Here is a 15,718-nt window from a genome sequence, read left to right as displayed (position 1 = left end):
ATGATTTTCGCCAAATCCATTCTGTGGTGTAATCTCAGATACATATAGATTGAAATTAAACATAGAAAAAAAATCGATTTTTTGAAACCATGACCCCCTGTTAAGTTGCTAAAATAATTGAAGCACCGATCGCATTTGATGAAAAAATCGAATAGATTATGGATGATCAATCGACTGCAAATATTACCCACTATTTGCAGTCTATGAGACTTTGTAATCAGCTAATTATTTATTGTTTATCTGTTCTGACGTTCGACGTGCAACAGAGTCGTCGAATGAAACCAACATTAATCGAATCGGATTAATGAAAACAGGATGTTTGTCGAACAGGTTTTTCTGTTCGCAGTAGCAAAGAAAATCATTGACTGACAAAACCCACTACTGAATGATTGTAGATTGCCTAATTTAAGAAATTAAGCTACTGTAAAAGTGTGGAAACGAATGGCGATACTTTCAAGCATAGATACTATGACTGCGATTATATAGAAAGTATCAGTACTTGCATTCGTTACCAGTATCGATTCTAAGTATCGACGTATTTTAATATCGCACCGTCCCTATCTATTTTGTGTGCTTGTGATATCTAGAATATATTTCTAATTATTTTCAATTTCATGCAGCATCGTATTACGCGTAATTAAATTTTCACGAGAACTTTTTCACAAAATTTGGAGTATTATAGATGGAATAAAATATGACGTTAACGGGATTAGGAATTGCGAAACGAGATACGAAGTTCCTGATATCATGAACATAAATCACATTACGCGAGTTTAAATTGTCAATAATCACGACTAAGATCCTGCAATCATGAACAAGAATCACTCTACTCGCGAGATTCGCGGCTAAGGTTCTGAAATCGTGATCATAAATCCCGCCAGTCTGACAGAAAAATCCGAGTGTAAACTCGTGAATATAATAGCAAGGTAACGTGATGAGAATTCAGAAAAATCGCGAATGAGCTCCTGAAATCATGAGCAACAGAATGTGACTTGCGGCTGTGTATTCTCAAATTATGAACAAGAATCATACCAAAAACTAAACATGTCCAGGGAATAACAACAGTAACCCAACTAAACATTCGAATGTGACCCCATGCCATTGGGGGTCGATGGGTCAATTAGCAGGCAGTGCAGTAAAATTTCATTTCATTCAATCGAAACTGAATGAACGCAGTCAATCGGTCGTCTGCAGTAGCATTTACATTCATTTAACGCATCAGTTGTTGTTAATCTGAAGCTGGGTTCATGGCACTTCACTCACCGCTGCTTTCAAATGAGTCGCAATTCATATTCAACCTCCTTCGTTTGATCCTCTCAAATGAATAGATCAGCTTTCAATTTCCCCAGTGAGCACCAGTCAAATGAGATCCGGGTAAACCTAAGACAAAAAGAGACAACTGGCTTCGTATTTTTGGTTATCATGCCATTCTTGTGCCAGATGACAGATGAGTGTATGCAGCTAGCGAGGTTGGCAGTGCAGCCAATTTCTTTGTCATATTTAGATATGTTGCTATAATACACATAATAATGACCGTTTTATTGACACACATTTCGCATTTATCTGGTACTAATCAATCCAACATTTTTATCACATACTACATGTTTCTAGCAAATTTGGCCAGCTTTGATTCATCAGAATCAAATTTGCAACAAAAATATTATAGAGATGAACGTACTACCAAATAACATTTTTCATTGCAACCAGTTTCAATAAGCTGTTATTAGTAGATTCATTATTTTCGTCTGAACTCTGCGAATTTAAGAAAATTTGAAAAAGAAATATGATAGCCGCAGTATGCTATCATAATTGTACGAAGCTGTCAAATTCATTGCTAAAATCAAATATGTAATTCAGCTATTTATTTGCACCTCTACCAATAGTTCCCTGTGTACAATTCCGATGACATGGTGAAGAGGTAAAACATTTCCACACTGGTTATATAGGAACACATTACGAGCACAGTCTATAGTCTACGAGAATCTTTTCTTTTTCAGAAAGAATTCGAAAAGGTTCTGCTCGATATGAATGCTATAAATAGGTCATATCGAAGGTGGGTTTATTGATTTGAGGTAACCAAAAGGCGCCATATTGGATTGATTGATTGCAAAATGTCCTCAATCATCAGTTTCCGTCATCTAGTGACCATCATTGCAAAAGCGATATAGATATATATTGATCATGGTTTTTACTGTGGTGGTTACCCGAAACCGCCATCTTTGTTTTCAAAATGGCCTAAATTAATAAATTACGGTATTTTATGATTATTTTAAATGATACCCATATTGATAGTTGTTTTCACAGTTTCTTGGTCACTATAGGCCGCAATCTTGGATTTCAAAATGGCCTAACCTCCTTTCAAATGGTATCCATGTTGCCCTCATCTCTGATTTAAAAATGACTTTAACCATCGAGCTTGAGCTTGAGCTTGACCTCGATCTAGACTAGCTGAAGTTGCACAGGGAATCAGTAGTAGTGCTTGGGATTAGGGAAACATCTTTCAATGTGCAACTCCTGGTAATCCTAAAGTATTTATTGAACAAAACCGGCGCCGGCCTGGCCCGAACGTAGATCGCAGAAGGAACGTTAGTTCGATACTTGCTTTTGCTAGGCAACGGCTTTACTTCCCCCCTGGCTGTCACGCTTACCACTCAACCAACTACGCCTTCATTTAAAATGACTAACCATCGATTTCCGTTATCTATCATCTTGGACCTTTAACGAGTTCGCCCGTTTACACCTAAGACAAGATAAAGCAACTAGTAATACGATTTCTTTATATTTCTGTATTTTGGTAGTACGTCCATCTCTATTTCAAAGTTTGTGGCAAATTTGATTCTGATGAATAGGCTGTTATGCTGACCAAATTTGCTAGAAACATGTAGTATATGATAAAAATCTTGGATTGATTAGTTCCAGATATATTTTGGCGAAATGTGAGTTAATAAAACAGTCATTATTATGTGTATTATAGCAACATATCTAAATATGACAAAGAAATTGGCTGCACTGCCAACCTAGCTAGTTGCATACAGTCATCTGTCAACAATTATTCACCAGGGCACAAGAAAGGAAAGAAAACTCTCCAAGAAGAAGAGAAAGAAAGGTTCGGAACATTTGTCATTTTTGAGTGCATTTGTTTTATGTTTGTTAAGCAGAAAAGCCCACTACGTCATTTGTTTTATTCTTTTCTTTTTCATATCCTCCTGATTTATCAGCTTCATCGAAAAAAATACAACCTTACTCATGCAGAGAAAAAATGCGCGTACCTGTATCCGTCTTGAGTTGCCTCGTCTTATCATAGCCTTTACCCTATATTATTTATTATCTTGGTCGGAGTTATTTTTATGTCAGTGAGTGTTCCTTCATATTCATTTGTGAGTGGTTCATTGGAATGGTTCACTTCCATTAGCTGAGACAGTGCTAATGTGAGGTTGGTGTTCAATAGAAACTAAACAGGCAAAAACGTCAAATGACTAGAACCTGTTATTCAATTGACAGTGAACTTTGAGTGACTCAAACGAAGACGGCAGCCGAACTCAACTGATATAGTGGTGGTATGTTTACAGTGAAAGGCTCGAAGTTTTACTTGAAACGATTATTTTCGTTTGAAATTGATATTTTACCGCACTGTTAGCAGGTATTGGAGACTGTGACGGTGATATGTGATGGCATCATCACAGTTCCTTGATGGCGGAGTGGTTAACGCACCCAACTAGTGACTAGGAGATCGCAGGTTCGATTCCTGCTTGAGGACATATCTTTTCTCAGTGTTTCTAACAAAAAGGTGAATTTTTACCCTTTCTTCATTCTCACCGTTCCGGTCATTCTTTCTCTGTCTGTTTTCCAGTAAACACGTTCATAAAAATCCTTGAAAAAGGAACAAACAAAGACTTCGCATCAAAACAAGGAATATACAGACATGCATATATTCGGAACGAACTAGTTTTTGTGGAAACAAAAATAGTATCATGAATACTAGGTTTATTATTCATAATTTTAGAACTTGGTCACGATTTTCGTAAATCATTTTTTTCATGAATTTAGGAATGGATTTTTTTCCGTGTAGGGTGGCAATGGATTGAGTTAAACACTAAAAGGTGCGAAATGTGTACGCTGCTTTTGGGTTTGCGTTAAGACAACCTTAATTTAAACTAATACTTCATTTTTTTGATTTTTGACTTAAGTGTCAATACCTTATTTGGGAGCGCTATCACGACATCGAGCACGTTGTCTGGGTATGCGCCGTGTATTTGGACGCCAGGTCTCAGTTAAAGGATTCCCTTCGTGCCCGAGGTAGACCACCCAATGCCCCAGTCCGAGATATGCTGGCAAATCGTGATTTCTCCTATATGTCCCTTTTTTATACTTTCATTAAAACGATAAATATTCCAATTTAGCCCCTCTCTTTTTATTTCTCGTTTTTAGAAGTTTCCTCCTGCCGTGTGGAACCGATCAGCTCAAGACTGCCACTATGTAACCGCTGTCGCCCTTACCACTACGGAAACTGAACCGAGAGCGACTCGAGGTCCGATGACTTTTGAAGGATTCCCCGCGGGTCCGAAGAATACCATCCGCCAATCCGACCTACTAGACTGAGGCGCTAATTGGTTTCGCTGATCTCCCGTTTGTCCGAAAGTTGCAAGTTTTGCTTTTCTCTGCCGGTCACCATCTACGCCTTCTCTCCCCTGTCCTTGATACAACTGCTTCTACACCGATTTTGGAAATAATCCCCCCTCTGAATATCTTGACCAAGCATAAGTCTCCGATAAAAAATCAAATTTGTATTCCATATTCCTAGTTTTGAGATATTTGTAATTTTATCTCTTTGTTAAAACTATTGTCCCCCATCTTGTAAATAGAATGGTATCCCTAGTTTTAAAACACCGGTGAAATTTTTCATAAATATTTGTTCCCCCTTTTGTGCACCAAACTATATTGTTAGTTTTAAGATAACTGTAAATATTTCCTAAAAAACTATTACTGTTGAATTCCTTGTTTTAAAATCTTTCATAAAAAATTTTTTTTGACCCCTCTCTTGTATATAGAATCTTATTTCTAGTCTTAAGATAGCTGTAAAATTTTTCTCTTTTATAAAAAAAATAGTTCAACATTGTAACCTCCTAGTTTTAAAATATCCAAAATGTAAAAACAAAAGAATTTGGCACCGCCAAGCTAACGCATTTGTGCCTATCAAATAAACGAAATGAATAAAAAAAAATACCTTATTTGGGGCTTGTGGTATCCAACGGGGAAAAGTGATCAAAAATGGTGAGTGAAGCTAAGCAATCATGTGAAAAGAATTCCCCCTAACCCTTATGCTGTCCCTGTGTATCTAACGGGGAAATTAAATAGATCAAATGTGTTGGAGTGGTCAGCTGCCGTTGTGTGTGATTCTTGCTTTGCAGGCAGGGTACGATCACCGTCGCCAGTGCGATAATCATATGTTCTTTCTGGGATGTGATCATACCCAGGGATAGCATAAGGGTTAGTGCATTGGACCGGAGTCTCACAGGTTGCGAGTTCGAATCTCGCCTCTGGGGGGAATATTTTTCACATGATCGCATAGCTCCACTCACCATTTTCGATCGCTTTTCCCCGTTGTATACCACCAGTCCTAAATTAAATTTATATTTATGTTTGTATGTGCGTTGGGTTGACAATACAGGGGAAGTTTTCGTGCCAAAATGTTTTCGGTGATTTGTAGGTATATAAGGTATATAAGCCTATTAGCACTCAGATTTGATAATTTGGATATACATGATGCGGTTTTTTAGTAGTAAGGAATCTGAAGACATGTTTCTGTAGATATTTAGAAAGCACAGATGGAGGCAACTGGGTTTGTGTCTACTGAAAGCGGGTGTTAATTGAAGATTTTAGTCGGTGAGCAGATTGAGTTACGTTAGAGCAGTTTCAGTTTTTTCAAAAAGTCAACCCAAAAGTTTCAATCCAGTTTTAAACGTGTCTTAAATTAAACAACAAATAGAACGGTGGTGTATACCAATTTAAATTTCAAAACGAACTATTCGAATCGATAAAAAAAAACGCTACACTGTAATTGCTGCAGTTCTAGTTCCCCGTTGAAATAATTATATAAAATAAAACGCACCAGAATATGCATCAAGTTCATTGTATTAGTTTCAAATTGGATACGGTTAAATTTTAAAATCGACAAATTTTCAGATTTGTACGATAATGACACTGTAATATATTCAATACATTAATTTGTTTAGCAATTAATTGATTCAGTAATACTTAATCTAAAGATTGTTTTACTAAGTTAATTAGCACATTATGGAAAGTGTAATTGGAAATTGAAATTACATATTTCGTGAAGAACTGAATATTTCCTTTGGTGAGCGCGGGCATCCTCATCACAGTCCTGAATATGGGTTTCTAGATTGATCAGCCCAATGATGCAATTTTCTCAGTTGATCAGTTTATAGCAAATAGATTATTTTTGTTTTAGTTGCCAATTGTAATCGATTAATGCTAAGAGATAATTTAGTAATTCAAATAATCGATTAGTTTAAATCTATAGAAGAGCATGCTGTTTAGAAGAGAAGTTTTGGAATTTCGTTATTGTTAAAGGATCATTACTAAATGATGTTTTAAGTGTATAGCAAAATTTTAACATATGAAAGGAGGACAGTTGGCAAAGAACGTGACGTAGCGTCTTTTAGCTAAGACTATATAGTGACCAACCCCAACATGAGTCGATAGATTTGATAGATGAAAATTCACTCGCGAATTATATTACCCACTTTTGAAAAAAGCTTCAGTTTTATTGTCACCGTGGTTATCTCCTGCATACAACCCTTTGCTTTTTTAAGCCGATGTCTGGCGCGCTTTTAGAATCAATTACCTACTTTTTGGTGGCGCTTATTTCTTCGCCTGTAGATACTACACGGTATATTTATTAGAACAATTTTATGCAAAAAAATTCAGCATCTCTGAAACTTCGGAATATGAAAGAATGGGCTTTCCCCTTTCATTCGAAACTAAGATCAAAATAATCCGTCGGGGGTCCAGAGCAACTTTTTTTTGAAGTTTTTTTCGTAACAATTTAAGTTTTACTACTGGAGATAGTTCATATTTCTGTCCCTAGATGGTGCTTTATACATTCGAACAACACTAAAAGTGAGAATTGTATAGAAAATTTAATTGTCTACAAGTTTGTTGACCACTAAAAATTGATCTGAAATCATCCGGAAAAGTTGTTTAAGATTTTAACATAGTTATATCTAAGATAGTTTCACACGAGGCCTAGTGGTTTGGAAATATGTTTTCTCGCACTTATTATATTACAAAATAAAAAATAATTGGGTTTAGTGGCATACAAATATTAGCCGGGATTCATTACGTTGACAATTCTAATTGAACTTCTGAAAAATAGGATGTTTGACAGAGTCAGAAAACTATTTGTGCTTTTGGTTTGTAATCTTTCCCGATAGGTTCGAAGGGACTACCATTCATCGGAAGGTATTGCTTGCTTACAAGGGTTTGCTTACATTTAGTTTTGTTACACGGGTGTTTTAGAAAGGACCATACATCGTATGATTTAGGTTATGATCGCTTAAGTCAGCTCTTATAATTCCGTTCACGACGAAATGTTGGGACACCGTTTCTAGTTTAACGCAAACCACAGCAGTAACTACTGTCCAAATTAGTGGCTAGTGTGAAATGATTTATTCAAATTTTCTCCGCAAAGCATATTGTGGCAGTTGGATTTTACGGCAATTTCCTATCAATTATGCGAGATATCGTTACTAAATTGATCCTAGATTATGCGATATGTATTACTTTTGCAAACAAAATAAGATTTGAGTACAACAATAACCTTATATACATAAAAGTCCTAGAATATATCCCAAAAAAAATTATCTTGATCCAAAAACTCAAAGTTTTTTGTTCACTGTTTGTCACATTGAGTTAATTTTGAAAACGGATAATCAGCGTTTTGAACCAAGCGTTGCAATGAAATCCGCGAAATATTGCAATGGTGCGTTAAAAGTTTCATTGAGTTTGTTCAAACATAAAGGTTGAAGTTCAGGACAAGTCAATTTTATACGAAGATGCTAACAGAGTAGGAGATTCATGTAAGAATAGTTATCAATCATCCCTGAGAACAATCGAAAAAATGAAAAAGATGGCATACTTAATTGAAAAGGCTGTTTCTGCGGGAGGAATCACTTACAATCATGAAAAAGAATATTAATATCATACTAGTTTGGTCAACACTTATCTAAAACTTCTCATCCCAAAAATATGAATGGTGCCCTGTATCAGGGAATTATAATTTTCAGCTAAAAGATGACTTTCCAAGCTCTCAAATTCCGCTGAATTATCATTGAACTAAACACAACTATTTGGCAAATAAAAAAAAGTGCTTGTGTGTGAATTGACAAACCACTAGGTCTTCTGTGAAACTAACTTAGACTTAGAATTCGTTAAAATATTAAACTACTTTTCTGGATAATTTCAAATCGGTTTTTAGTTGGTAACAAAGTTGTAGACAATTAAATGATCTATCAGCTTCTCACTTTTAGTATTGTTCGAATGTCTAAAACAGCATATACGGGCAGAAATACGAACTAGTTCCATTGTAAAATCTATGTTCTCACGAAAAAAAACTTAAAAAAAAGTTGCTCTAGACCCCCCGACGGATTATTTTGATTTTGGTTTCAAATGAAAAGGGAAAGGCCATTCTTTCATATCCTGAAGTTTCAGAGATGCTGAATTTTTTTGCATAAAGTTGTTAAAAAAAGACACCGTGACTATAAAACCCATTTTTAACAATAAATCAAATTCTCAGTTTGCCAAATTGGATTCTCACTTCTACCACATCTCGAGCACATTCAGCACAATTTACTGACCAGCGGCCTAATGCAACAGTACCGACTCTTTGCCTGTTTCTCTCTTTTGTACTTCGTGGCTCCTTGCTCTTATGTACACCACGTTTTGTGGCTGACTTGTCCCTTTTCATTCGTCGGCAAAAACGAAATCTCACCATTCGAAGTGAATCGTGCGGCTACCAATTCCAAAAAATTATGTTTCAAAGATCGTTTTTTATAGAAAGCCAAATACAGACGTGACTTGGGCCACAGCGAATAATGGGAATCAATCTGAACTCCGCTTATTGTACATTTTCAAACAAATTATGTTGTCGGTCATTTTCAAGTTTTGGCAAATAGTTTACCGCAAGATTGTTTTAACTATTTTCGACCAAATAGTTCAAATATTCCGTTCAGAACGATGGAAGATTATAACCGTTAAACATATAATGCCACCTTGCTGGTCAATATTTCGAAAAGGGTGCCAAAATTATATGCTTTGACAGAGGTGCAATAAAATTGCGTAAAGTTATTTTCCAGTTCGTGATATGGGATTTTGCAACTACATGCTACAAATGCATGTATTGAGAGTCTGGCAGCACACAGAACTGGAAAAACCGTTTCGATTCGCCATTTTCATAGTACGTAAAAGCATTCATTACATTTGCCGCATATAAGTTTGTTATCGTTTCAAAAACAAATTCAAATTTTTAAATCACTTCTATTCACCAGAAATGAATCATTCAGCATTAACTTTATTATTTTATTTGCTTTCCCTGCGTTTCACCTGTCCTTTTTTACACTGCATTTTCAAATTTACATTAAACTGAAACAATGACAGGAAACTCAACGCCTTCAAAAAAAAACTGCGCAACCTTATCCCATCACTCATTCAAAATCCTTTTCACAATTAAAGACCTCTTTCTGGTAACAAAACGCCAAAACGAAAACAACTCGTCCCAAAATACTTACCTCTCATCAACATCCACGAACTGACAGCCGAAAGGTGTCAAAAGAATAAGCAAACGGCGACAAGTTGAATGCCAATTTAATCCTTGCTTTCAGTCGAGTTTTTTTATACAATTCGCTTCTCGTTCCACATTGATTGCACTCCACAGACAAACAAATAAAGCGAGAAGCACCTTTTTTTGCAAACTGTTCGGTAAGCCCCAGGTTGATGAATGATCTCTTTTGTTTGAATATTTAGCACCGAGGTTTGACAGATGTCGCACTGTTTCGGTTGATTTCACCACCAACGAGATTTGAGCGAGCGCTGATTTGCTACAGCTGCTGGCTTCACCTTCAATCGCCGCGGAACCAGTAAAAAAGGTACCTGATTTCCCTGCGGGAACGAAAACAGTGTGGGACCACAATCTCGCTTCAGAAACGAATCGGTAGTTTGTTGTTTGCCTTTACCACATTCCACGTGACAAACGATTTTTCCCCGTGGGCGGTTTGCCAGATACATTCGCCCAAAAACGTTACACTTGTCAACACAATTCCCGAGAAAAAGCACGATTCTCGTTTACACACGGTCGGAACGGAGTGAAGATGATCTGCCAATGGAGACGCTTGGTAGGTTATGGCTCTGCTGAGTCGAATCAACTCCATGAACGAGAAAAAAACGATAAAAAATATTTTTCGCCTTGTTCAACACTGTCGAGGCCGAACCCGTAGTAATCTGGGTGAGTTCCGCACAATTTTTGGCACAGCACCAAACTTAGCACTATCGTACACAATATCTAAACATCGATTTTCCCTTAGGTCTTCTTCCAATTCTTCTTCCGCTATTCCTCCTCTCGCCAGTTGGGTCATTTGGCTCGCGTCAGAGTCTCCCGCCGGAATCGAACGCTGTGAGGAGAAATATCCATCAGAAATAATAACACTATTTCTTGTTTGCCATTCCAGCCCTTCGAGGACATCGCCCACTCCCACAAACACTATTTTTATTACTGTGGCTGTCCAGAACACAATTCCAGCAAAATTGCACTTTACGTCGGCAAGCAGTTCCGTTACATTGCTACACTTCTCTGTACCGTATAACAACCAATTTTCCGTCTTCTTCTTGTTATTATTTTTCTTGTTCCAGTCGGAACGACATTCAAGAAGTAGGATACGATGTAAAGAATAGCTATCCTGAATCCATTCACGTCATTGTCCGCTGATATATTGGTAAGGCCCACCAGCAGAGTTATACATCGACCGAAACATCCTTTCTTGATATGTTTGAATAATTAATATACGATCGCCCGCATTCTCTTCGGTTATGCTTCCCGCCCTCTCTTCAGTTTTCACCGACTAGTTGACACACTCATCAGGGGGTACGGTGAGGGTTAATTGTAATCATCGTAAACCTACTAATCACCTATCACTTTTCCATCGAGCTCGGCATGCTTCCAAAATGATTAATTTTCCTTACGCGACAATGGTCCTTCCAGTTTTCCCGAGAAGCAATCCACCGCGAAGGCGGAATTCGTCGTACGTCGTCGCGACGCGCAACAAGCGCTACAAAACGTCCAGATTGCCCCGAACCCGTCACGATACTGAAAGGCGGCCGCCACCACCTCCGAGAGCCAGCTGGCAGCAGTCAAGCAAGCAGTCAGTCGGCTGTTCGGTTTTAGTACCAGTGCTTGCTTCGAACAGTTGCGGAACGATGGGCGAAGCAGCCTTTTTCGAGCAGTTTTTTGTGCTGTGCTGTGTTGTTTACTGCGCAGGACGACCACGCGTTTTTCGCGTTCGGCTGGAACTCGATTGATTTGACGTGGTGAATGGAGTTCATTGCATTGCCGCTTTGAGAACTGGGTATGGTGCGTCTCCATTATGTTTACATTTTTTACCGCTTTGTGCGCTCGCCGTTCCGGCTGTTTGGATGAACCTTCGAACACGGGCTGTGACCTTGCCGGAAAAGTTAATCAATGGTGGGGGGGATGGTTCTTAGATGAGAACGCTTTTCAAGCAGGATTTTTAATTATTCGTTTAGATGGTAGAGGTACGGAGGTCATTGTGAGGTACTTCCGTCTCAGTCCTTTAATCGATTGTTAGGCACAGCCTATCTTAAAAATGACATTTGGAACAATATTGCATTGATTTTGATGTTTCATACAATCAAATGGAAGATTATTTTCTTCAAAGATTTTAGAAGATTATGAAAAGTTGTAAGATTTTAAGGATTTAAAAGATTTACTAGATTTACATTTTACGTTTACTCTTCGTTAATACTTAGCTAAATCTCTTTTTTTTAAATTTTTGCTATTATTCTACGGAAGATCTGTAATTTAAAAACAGTTCCTGTGGGTACGGAATCCTCTCAGATGAAAATGTCACGAGTAACCACTAGATGGATCAGAAGAAAAGTCAGAGTCAATTCTCATTCCTATCCGGAGTGTTTGGCCCAACTTCCAGCAAATTTGATCAAGTTTAGCTACCAGACCAACGTCCTTGAAGTTTGTTTGAGACTTTTAAATAATCTATATGCAGAAATGGGTCAAATATTAACCATTAGGTGGCACTCTAGGGATCTAACCATCGCCAGATTTAACATTCGGAGATTCGCAACTACTTCTAAAAAAGTCGTGCCTGTGTTAGTTTCGTACAGGGCCTAACAACGCGTCGTTTTAGTTCAGGTGTCAATGAAACGAACTTATTTGTTTGGTGAAAAAATAATTATGTTTAGTGGGATGGTATGCTCGAAAGAATTCTAGTAAATAGTAGTTCTAAATTTCATGCAAAGAGAAAGCCAAAGTTTATTTTTGAATTGAATGAGATAGAAAGTTGATGTTTTCTACAAAACTGTTTAATAGACATTTTGTTGAAATTCTCCGGAATGTGCTGACTTTATATCTCTCCCCGTTAATGGGGTGTTAATTCAGTAATAAGACAAATCTTTGCCTATCTCATATAACGAAAGACTTTTCAATCACTCTAAAAATCGGGTTTCCAACCCAGGCCCGAGAACCGAGTGTCTTATACCCTTTGACTCACTTCGTCGAAATCGCCAAGTTTCTATGTGCGTATGTATGTGTAGTTTAAACTTGCACAATTTTCTCAGAGATGGCTGAACCGATTTTAACAAATGAACGGTATAACGCTCCCATAGGTTGCTATTGATTTTTTGTCGATCGGAACTCCGGTTCCGGAGTTATGGGTTGAAGAGTGCGGTTACACAACAAATTTTCATGTTAACAGGTACCACCAGTAAAGGATTTTTCAGAAATTGAATTTGGATGTTTAGTACCAAAGAACTTCAAAATCGTCTAGAATTAATGAAATCTCGAAAAAACACCCTGTTTTAATCCACCTAGTGGTGCAATTGTGCCTTTCTCATTTGTCCAAACTACGATTCCATGGCTGGTTATGTTCAATACATTGATTTTTTTCGAGATTTCGTCAAATCTTAACGTTTCATACATTTTAAAGTCATTTTCCCTTACTCCCCCCCTTTGAGAATTTTTCATTTCAGTTTATATGGGAATTTGCTATGTGGTCTCACTCTTCAACCCGTAACTCCGGAAGTCCTACCAATAAAAAAAAATCAACGGCAGCCGATGGGAAGGTTGTACCTTTTATTTAAAACTTAGTTTGTGCACATCGGTCCAACCGTCTCTGATAAACAGAGGTGACATTTTATTCCACATATACACATACACACACATACATACACACAGACATTTTACGATTTCGTCGAACTGAGTCGAATGGCCCTCCTGGCCAGGATGAGTTTGACGATTTTTAGAGCGATTGCACGACCTTTCTATATGAGAAAGGCAAAAATTTCAAGAAGATCAAGATTTTTGCCGCTCTCATTTAGACATTTGCAAACCAACAATTTAAACCCAGGTTTTGGCTGAGATAGGTTTTTTGGACTTTCAACAGAAGTGTGGTAGAGAGTTCCCATTTATTTCCCCCTTCTTTACTCTCCTTACAATCCACCCTGCATCACGACCTCTCAGACCACCCATCACACCCGCATTCCCTACTAACATACCAAAATAAATAATGGGGTTTTCCCATGCAATCTCCTCTTCATACAAAGAACTCCCCCCTCCCCCCAAACATTCTAAAAGAAGTTAACATGAAGACAATATTGATCTAATACTCATTAAGCTTATCTAAAGTAGCCAGACGTCCCGGATTAGCCGGTACCGTCCTGATTTCTATTGCAAAATACTCATGTCGTACATATGTTTTGAACAAAATAATCATAAAATTTCACGGTATCTAAGGTAAGTCAGTTCACAAACCTTTTTGCAAAGTTTCTTAGACTTTCAAAAGTTTTGCTAATATATGGCATACGTTCATCTGGATTATGTTTGTTGAGCACGTCCCACATTCATCCTTAAAACATGTGGTCACTTTACTAATAATATATTTGATTTTTGGTTTCAAATAGGTGAGCGTCCTTCAATGTAGCACATCAGGTTCGTGACTGTCGTGCGCTTGTTGATACGTGCCAAATCTAAAAATAATATAATAGATATCTTCAGAAGTATATTGAACATAACCAGATATGGAATCATAGTTTGGATAGATGGGAAAGGAACAATTGCACTAATAGGTGGATTGGAAGATATTTTAAAATTTTATTTTGGGATACATAGAGCATTAGAATATTTATTCAATTTCCATATAATAACGCAACAATAGAACAATATTTTCTCAAATTTTAATTGCAAAATATTGAAATTTGTAAGTAGGGGTTTGCCTAATACTTGGGTTCTGATTGTACCTGCCCGGCAGGCTCTAGATGACAGGGCGGCCAAGGTGCTTCTACTAGAATTTCGGAATAAACAAATGAATATTTACTTTCACCGTTTTTATTCTCGTCCAGTCAGTGCACTGATTAGAATACAGAAATCGTGCGTGGAAAAATGCAGCAATTTTCGGGTCCACATCCGGCAGAAAAGTTTTTGCTTGAACGCACGTTTGAAAGCTACGCTAATGGTTGGCATGTTTGAATGCAACCCAAGAGCAAATCTTGCAGGGCCGGTGGATGACGAGGGTAGTATGGGTAAAACCATTCACTCGAATATTGAACAGTGTTATAATTTGAAAACTGTCATGCCCACATAAAGGTTCTCCGGAAAAAAATTACATCACTTTCAAATTGCTATAACTGTATTTTCTTTTGACATTTCGGGTGAAATTAGTTGAATGTCGAACTGTGAGTGTGTCGTATCGTCCACTGCTACTTCCTTAGTTGCTATCGGAGAAGTTTCTTCCATCAAAGAAAGTACCGTCTTTACGAATTGACGCACTGCGTTAGGGCAAGAGGCATCAGGATTTAGCAGGCCCCACGCTCAGGATAGACAAAAAGTCATCGAAAATGGATTACTTTGTAAGGGACCAATACAATATCATTTATTTGCAAATGATGCCTGATTCGGCCTTCTGTTAGCGAAGTGAATTGTTTATTGAGAAACAAAACGTGACTGGAAGTCATTTTTTCCAGTTACTTTACATCAGGAAGATTGCACTGCTCACATTCTTGTTCAGAATAATACTGTTAAAATTCGGTAGTCTTTTTTTATAATTCGTTTATTTGACACGGCTCATAGCGATAGCTTAACGGAGCCGTGGATCTTTTATATGTTTACAAATGTAAAAATAAAAATATAAACAAATATTATTATAATACTGGATCTCGTGCGCGCAACTTTTTATTGCGAGCGGAGACCTTCTTTCGCGGGGTTTGCTGGTAATCTGCATCTAGGGGGTCATTTAATTCTTTTTTGTTTTTCGCGTCCAGGACGAAGCCGTCTTGGTGTCCGCGATCAGATGTTTTTTCGCTGTTTCTTGCACTTATTGTTGACCAGCGTAAATCCGTCACTGTTATTGTTATCCTTGCTAATGTTGCTTACAGTTGATTTAGCGGTACTGGATGCTTC

The 15,718-nt window shown here is 37.6% G+C and overlaps 1 protein-coding gene and 1 non-coding gene across 5 annotated transcripts in view; one reads left to right on the top strand and one right to left on the bottom strand.

Moving 5' to 3' along the window:
* LOC131690863 (uncharacterized) overlaps positions 1-11,363 on the bottom strand; it is a 362,721-nt gene extending 351,358 nt beyond the window's left edge. For all 4 annotated transcript variants that reach the window (XM_058976933.1, XM_058976935.1, XM_058976934.1 and 1 more), the window contains exon 1: positions 9,807-11,363. The gene's annotated coding sequence lies outside the window, so the exon portion shown is untranslated. The remainder of the gene's footprint in view (positions 1-9,806) is intronic.
* On the top strand, positions 3,685-3,757 carry Trnat-agu (transfer RNA threonine (anticodon AGU)). The gene has a single exon. It is a non-coding gene; the product is annotated as a tRNA-Thr (tRNA).
* Positions 11,364-15,718: the final 4,355 nt, after the last annotated feature.

Source organism: Topomyia yanbarensis, chromosome 3 (assembly GCF_030247195.1).
Source record: "Topomyia yanbarensis strain Yona2022 chromosome 3, ASM3024719v1, whole genome shotgun sequence".
Classification (NCBI taxonomy): domain Eukaryota; kingdom Metazoa; phylum Arthropoda; class Insecta; order Diptera; family Culicidae; genus Topomyia; species Topomyia yanbarensis.
Note: the sequence above shows the minus strand (reverse complement) of the source record. Positions and strands in the feature narration are given on the sequence as shown.